At 41.0% G+C, this 7,647-nt stretch overlaps 1 long non-coding RNA gene across 1 annotated transcript; it reads right to left on the bottom strand.

Annotated features, from left to right (window-relative positions):
- Positions 1-5,586: 5,586 nt before the first annotated feature.
- Positions 5,587-7,389, bottom strand: LOC122967244. Its single transcript, XR_006398575.1, has 3 exons — positions 7,329-7,389; positions 6,502-6,765; positions 5,587-5,671 (listed from the first exon to the last, which is right to left on the bottom strand). It is a non-coding gene; the product is annotated as an uncharacterized LOC122967244 (long non-coding RNA).
- Between the last annotated feature and the right edge of the window lie 258 nt (positions 7,390-7,647).

Genomic DNA, 7,647 nt, shown 5'->3' with positions numbered 1-7,647 from the left:
CTTGTGTGTATGAGTGGCACTTTCCCCGAGGCTGTGCCTGTTCATGTGTGTCTGTGCACGCGTTTGTGTCTATGTGTCTGCATATGTATTTCTGTGTGTGCGCATGCATGCTTATGTGTGTCTAAATAAGCCTACATTGGAAAGCTTCATTATTGGACCTGTCAGTGCTGTAAGTCTCCCCGAAGGCAACGAGGTGGAGATGAGAGACAGAGAGACACATGGTAGGGCACCGTGCACGCACGCCTTTCACACGCCTGTCCCCAACGGTGGGCATGTGGGCCATTATGATGTCCTCCAGATGGACACTGTTTCCCTAGGAATAAATCTGCTAAAAGCAGAGAGAGACTCATGAACAAGATGTCTCTGGTGGAGTTTTATTTGTTTATATCTGCCATTGTAGGCTCCCTGGATGTCATGATGTATGGCTTGAGAAGACATCTCTTGAGGTACGTTAGATCTCTCAGATAACATGTGCTAAGATGTCAATATCGTATTAGAAGCCGATGTTCTCCCTTGTCCTCCTACATCATTATTAGAATGACAATAGATTTGATTTCTATTGTGGGGAGGAGTTTATTTTTACCCCACTTATGTTCCTGAAAAAATGTCTTTTTACTGGCTGTAGCCTGTCATGTAGATTATTAGACCTCCATTTGTTCCTCCTCCTTCTTCCAATGGGAGCGGAGAGGATGAGTGTTGTCATTACAGACAAGCAAGCAAGGTGAACCTTTCCTAGACTGGGGACCTTTTCCTGGTACACAGAATCAGAACAACCCCTCACTGCACCTTCCCATAATCCCTGGCATTTTGTTTTGATGCTCCACAGCATGAAAATGAGGGAATATGGCAATGTTATGGCATTTGAAGTCAATATGTATTATAAAATCAATCTAGATGAGGATCTGCCCATCCCTCTAATTAGACGGGGTGACTGGAGATTGATTTTTAATTGCAAAAGTAATTACATGGAGCAGATAGCCAGTGACATTTGATTATCTAGGTGATTGATTAAAAGGCCTGGCTGCTGGGGCAGACTGTCAGCCAGCTGAATCCAGACAAAAGAGAAAATTAAAAAAGTTGTCCCGTTTGTAATCACGAATTTCAAGGGTGAAATTACAAAGCCAAACATCCCCTTAGAGAAGCCCAGCATCCTTCCACTTTGCGCCTGTCTGCCCTCCTATCTCACCCCCGCCGTCACAACGCCCACAACGCAAGACCCCCATGACACGCTAAAAAGGGGAAAACAATGATGTGAAAAATGAATTGAGGAATTGTTCTGTTACAGACAGCCTACTGCGTAAATGACGGGTGCATACATCTGCTTAGCAGCCTTGTCACATCATCATAGGCAGCAAGTAAAGAAAGAGAGGAAGAGATACAGACAGACAGAAAGAAAGAAGGACAGAGAAGCAGAGTGAAGGAAAGCTCTTATCTTTTAGAGGGCTCCCTCACTCATCTTCATCTCTTGTCATCTCCCTGCAATAGGTGCCTGCACTTGTTCATTGTTGTCTGTCGACCGGTAAGGGAGTCAGACTAAATAAACAGCAGAATAACATCTTTTTTCTCTGTGTGTGTTTTGGAGAGCTGGAAGAAATCCTTTTTCATGTTGTCTTTTTCTTCTCCTCCTCATCTGTCATTCTTGTGGGATCCCTCTCTTAGAAAATGAATGATGACAAGGTAAACCGTCGGGGGGGACAGCTGAACTGTTTATGAGACTGACAAAAACTGTTTATGTGGCTGTGACGGACAGGGCTGGGTGATGACAGTTGGAAATGAAATACATTCTTCATGTCTACCTGCTGCATGCAAGTTAGACTATATATATCACCTGGTGGGCACATTAAGTCGGTGTATTTTCCGGTCTTGTGAATGCATACCTGTTTTTTTTTTAATCTTTTTAAATCTATATTTTGTCTCAAAAGTCAGTGTCAATTCCATGCTGATGGACAAAACAATCAAAAAGCATCTTTTCTCTAGTCTATCCCAATGGCTAATATCATCCCACTTAGCCACACTTGTTGATAAGCCCCCACTGACACACACACACACACACACACACACACACACACACAAAAGCACATGCACAGAGCAACATGTTCTCTGTTCACAGTCCTCATAACCAAAAGATCCATTTATTTCTCACCGTAGGACGTGCCTATAAATTATGCCTGGTTAAGGTATCATTTAGCCTGGACTGTTAAGCCACTCCTGTCATTTTAGTGGAAGGTTCACTCTTTGCGCTTTCTATGAAGGCAACATTTATGTCTTTAATTTACAGCTCCTTGCCTGGAGGATACTCCTTGGCTTTATGAAGTGGTATTAGGGGGCCTATTTAGTTGTCATGGCAGAGCACTGCTCAGTGTGGTGCAGCCAGCAGAAGCCAGCCCCTGAAAAAAGGAAAGACGAGGGAGCAAAGGCAGCGATTTCAAATGAGAATCGCTGTCCTTTTAACTCAAAGAGCTCTGTAGCCTGGCAGGAGCAGCTGAGCAGGGCCTTTGAAGGGAGGGAAAGAGAGAGAGAGAGGGGAGGGGAAATGAAACAGGCTTGGGCCAGCCCCACATATTATTCCCCCTCAGGACGTACAGAATCTATATTGGCTGAAGCAGCACGGCCCCTGGGGTCACAGCTCCTTCTCTGGCTCAGAGAGCCGCAGCACTAAGAGGGACTTTCCTCTGTCTGCCTTAGAAACAGGCCGACGAGTGTCTGTGGGTAAACCATCACACATGTGCCTCCCAGCACCAGGCCTGGGCTCTGCGGGTGAACACAAAGCAGCGGCACTTATTAAATTTCCATGAAGTTTACCGAATTTGCGGGATCAGTGGGGTGAGGCCGTCAGGGAGCTCATGCCACTGCCTGCAGCTTCCCTCTGCCACTGAAGCCCAGTGTGGTTGTGGGCCATCCTTCTCCCTCCTCCCTCTCCCTCTCCACCTCCCCCCTGTGTCTCTCCTTCCTAACTTAACAGTGGAGGAGGATTTCTACCGGCTGGGCCTTGTACCCTGCAGAACTTACTACCCACCTCCTACAGGGGTCCCGGAGGGCCATTGCGTATAGCGGGAGAAAAATAACTGTGTAAAAGCAAATTAATATGTACACACATGGACACATGGCTTGTGATCTCCTGTGCATCAGTTATTTTCACACAAAAGGCATATTCAAACCCTTTACCACATGCATGTGCAGAGTATGTCTAGTCAGCCTGAGTGGTTGTGCTGCCATATAGTACACAGAATCTTAAAACGGTTGATTTTATCCAGTGAGAAATGGGATGCAAGTTATGGCCAACCACAGAAATTTAGGTAGATAATCCCTTGCATGTCACGGGCAGTAAATGTTCACAGCGGGCCGTTCATCAGGGCCAAGACTCTCCCAGATGTGGAACTAGTTACTGAAAAATGAGACTACCAGGGTAAGAGAACACAAAGAGACTCTGCACAGCCCTGTGAGTGAAAGGGATATGGATTGGTTAAGTCCTTTTTAGACATGAAATAGCCTAGGTAAAATTGCTGGCTTCATCAGGCTGTTAAAGTCATGTTTTGGTTTTTTTTGTTGTTTTTTTTTATGGCTTTATTCAGAAATAAAAAGACATTTACAGAAAGAGCTGCATGCTTGCGTGATATTTGGCACCAGGTATATGAGAGGGAGCAGAGAGTGTGAGCCAGAGAGAACACGAGTTAAAAATGTTATGATAATAAGGAAGGAGACTTTTTTTGCTCATACAAAGGCTGCATCGCTGATGGATTTTAAAACTTATTTTACTGTTGAAGTCTCAATTAAAGCCCATTGTGAACCAAGGGATGCTTACTGAATGACTGGACTTTAAGTTGCTATTCTCCTTTCTTATTCCCATTCCTATTTGCTCACAGGCTGTATGCGGTTCGCTGGGTATTCATTTATTCAGTGCTTTAAATTTAGCTCTGTCACAAAATGTAACTCTTTTTTTCTAGTTTGTTAAACCGATTTTGTGCATAAGAGGTGATGACTGAGATATTCCAGTTATTACAGTAATGTTAGAAGGCAAAACATGGTGTGCATTTCTCCATCTCTGCATATTTTACCTTGTGCTGCCGCAGCCTCTCTGACGACATTCAATTCAGACATGTGCCGTGTTGAAAACAAATGTAAATGTCACTATGTCCGACCTAGTGAGACTGCTGTCATAACTTTTATGTATAAGTGATCAGTGTACTTAATCACACATGAGATCAAGATGTTAAACTGCCAAGTAGAAGAATTTAAAATCTTGAAGTCTTGAAATCTGAATGATTATAAATAAAAATCATCTTAAACATAATTTAAAATCTAGTTTCCCCAAATAAAGTTTCCTGAATTGTGATATAATAATTTAACCTTAGTCACTTCACTCATGCTCATTAGATTATTTCTAATGCTAATCAACTTGTAAAAAAAAAAAAAAAAATAGAATCGGGAGTCCTTCTGATGTTCATCTCTTGAAAATGATTCGAGGTAAACTGCACTAGGAAAAAGTGGAAATGTTTCAGCCCATAGATAAATTGATTTTCTTTTCTATTATCTTGAAGGTAAATTAGTTTTGAAGGTTGAATATGAAACTGAATTACTTAAGAGTAAGTTAAGAATAAGTTATTTTTTCATTTATTATATGAAGTTTTCTGCTTTATTTTATTGCAGCTATCATAAATTGTACATATATATATATATATATATTATAGAACCTTATTTTTCATGTGATGTGTAGTGTCACACTGTCACTATAAGGTGCATTTTGGACATTGTCAAAAAGGAATATATCAATGCACTCAGTTCCCAGTTTATTAGTTAGACCTAGCCAAAGCTAATGCAGTCTCATCCAACAGCTAACTGCAATAAATCCTACGTTCCTGATGGTTCCAATGTTCAGTTTTTATTGAAACTGTTTGAGATTCAGCTTTATGGTCATTTTGGAGGCTGTAGTTTGTGGTGCTGTTGAATAGTAATGCTTTATACTGCAAGGTGTTTCTAATATTTTATCCACCCCATGTATATCAATGAGGGCAGGGTTGCTTTGTTAGACTGCTTTAGTTTTAGTGGCACTAATTCTTAAAATATCACACAATAGTAACATGCTGTACATCTCAAGGAAGGAGAAACCAGCATGCTTTGGTACAAAGTGGAGAATGAAGGAGTGACACACCTCCAGTGAAAAGCTCTGACATGATGTGTGACGTCAATACTAATCTTCAATACTAACTTTGGTGTGTTGTCTTTACAAAATAACAAAAGTGATTCATTGCACTTTGAGTTATCAGTATACTTATAGTTAAGAACATTGTCCAGCAGATTATTTTCTGGCTGGAGCACACTGGAATCAGTACAGATAAAGCTTCAAACAGCACCACTGAAGATTAGACCTCTGATCATGTACAGCCACATATTGTACACAGCATTCTGCACCTGGTTTTAGCCGCTCCTTTGTTTGGTGTTTGTCCCTCCAGAGGTGGATGTGCGTAGTAGAGAAATGCAGGCGTGTCAAGTTCATGGATGTCCAGACCATGGTTCACCTTGCTTTGCCACTCGGCCTTCATCACATCTGGATCTCCTTTAGGAGTGGAAGTCCAGTACAGGTGGTTGATGATGGCTGGCCTCCACAACTTCAGGTTCTCCACTCCCTCTCCTTCATGCCTGCACCCAAAGTCTCCCTGGACCTGTTTCAGAACTGAAACAATATGTTTAAAAGAACATGTTAGACATAAAAAAACAGCCAACTTAAACTAAACTACAAACATAAGATACAAACTTTTACCAACATGCTAGGCATTAAAGAAATGGTTTGTTCCTTCTGGACACAACTCTATTTAAAAAATATGGGGGATATCAAAGGAACTGAAGTTACATGACATCATCAAATGCTGCTGAACTATCAGCTGGCACAACTGGTATTTTTTAGCTCTTTCCTGACACCTCTACCTGCTCCTGATGATGGTTTCAAAGTTACGCAGAAAGCTTGAAACTGCAAATATGTGTGTGTCCTTTTTGAGAGTAACTCTTATTTTTGCATAACAGTGCTGCAACATCATATATACACTATTCTGCTGGAGAATATGTTGAAGGAATAACTGTGTTATATAGAACACATGCAGCTAATGTTAGATATGAGAGGACCTCCGAGACACCGCCACTCATTACTGGAGCATCTCCCAAAACCTCATATCACAGCTACGTAACAACACCTGAGAATAAAAATTACAAATGTTTTAGCTGAGCAAACAGAAAGTTACCAAGCTATGTAACTAGACACCAGGATCCTGTGTTAGATAAATTAAATCAATAACTAACATCATGCCGTGTCAGACAGTAACCACATTTGCAAACTAGGACGCTAACAGTGTTAGCTAACTAACGTTAGCATTATCCCTCGTCAGCTGGTCATTTTAAAGGTTAATTACACTGCCTAACAACAATAAACACTCATCAGACATTACTTCTCAATTCAAGCCAGCATGCTGACTGATTTGGAAGTTAAAAACATTAGTAACAGGGACTTACCAGAACAGTTACACACTTCATGTTTTGATGGAACTGAATCTGATGATCTCTAGTCTGCGCGGCGCTGCTGGTGAAGTTGGAGCTGATGAAGCAGCTGTGTGTACCAGAGGAACCGCACCAGCTATCAGCCTCACACATCCCATCCTGAACTTCATTATATCGCAAATAACACAACCCTCCTGTCTACATGAGCCCGCACACAACCATGTTCCTCTTCATTGTTGACAACTCCATTTGGTAGCAAACTATGCTAGCGCATGAATACTGGAAGTGAAAAAATGGATGGGGCAGCATAAGGTGAATACAGCTCATTGTTTGTAGAATTCTTCTTTTGGTTTTGCTGATTTACCAGATAGACAACAGATAGTAAGTGTAGCCACCATTAAGTCATACTATATTTATACTTTCTATATTTTATATAAAGCATCATTGTCATATCTTTTCAATTAATTTTAAAAATCATATCTATATTGAATAATTCAGTAAAAGTATGAGAAATTAATGTATGCAATGCAAATAAATACCAAGCAAAGCATTGCTAAACATGCTTAACAAATCTCTCATAGATATATAAAAGCTAAAGAATGTTGTGTCTAGTTTCTAGATAGAAGATAGCATGCTATTAGCCTACTCATGTGACAGACAACTCAGGTCTAGCAAACAAGACTACCTAAAGTGCGAATGTGGTCAATGCAGAGTCAGCTGCAGACAGTCAATTACGACGAGTGGCAGTCATATACAAATACTTTGCTTGTGCGTGCATAAATAACAGTTTATTCTCATGTTGTTGTGTCTTTTATGTCCCAGTCTAAACCAAGACCAAATACCTAGGTTGTGTCGCTGTTTAGAGGTCAGCTTCTATGTGATTCAGCGCGTCACTTTGACCCTGCAATGAAAAAGATATACACAGACAGCCATTCTATGATTGCAGGTCAGGAGAAAACAGGCCACAACATTTTCCAGGTGCAGATGAACGCTGAACTGTGGACATCATTGCAGGTTAAACAAGGCTGTGTTTATTCAACCAACATTTTTCATCATTCTCACTCAGAAATTCTAGTCACACATTGTCTGGTTCTCTATGTGCTTTTGCAGCTGATGAAAAAATACTGGTTGGGAAAAGATGATCATAAAATAAGCAAATTT

The sequence above is a fragment of the Thunnus albacares genome, chromosome 1, assembly GCF_914725855.1.
Source record: "Thunnus albacares chromosome 1, fThuAlb1.1, whole genome shotgun sequence".
Taxonomy (NCBI): domain Eukaryota; kingdom Metazoa; phylum Chordata; class Actinopteri; order Scombriformes; family Scombridae; genus Thunnus; species Thunnus albacares.
This window is presented reverse-complemented; position numbering and strand designations above follow the sequence as displayed.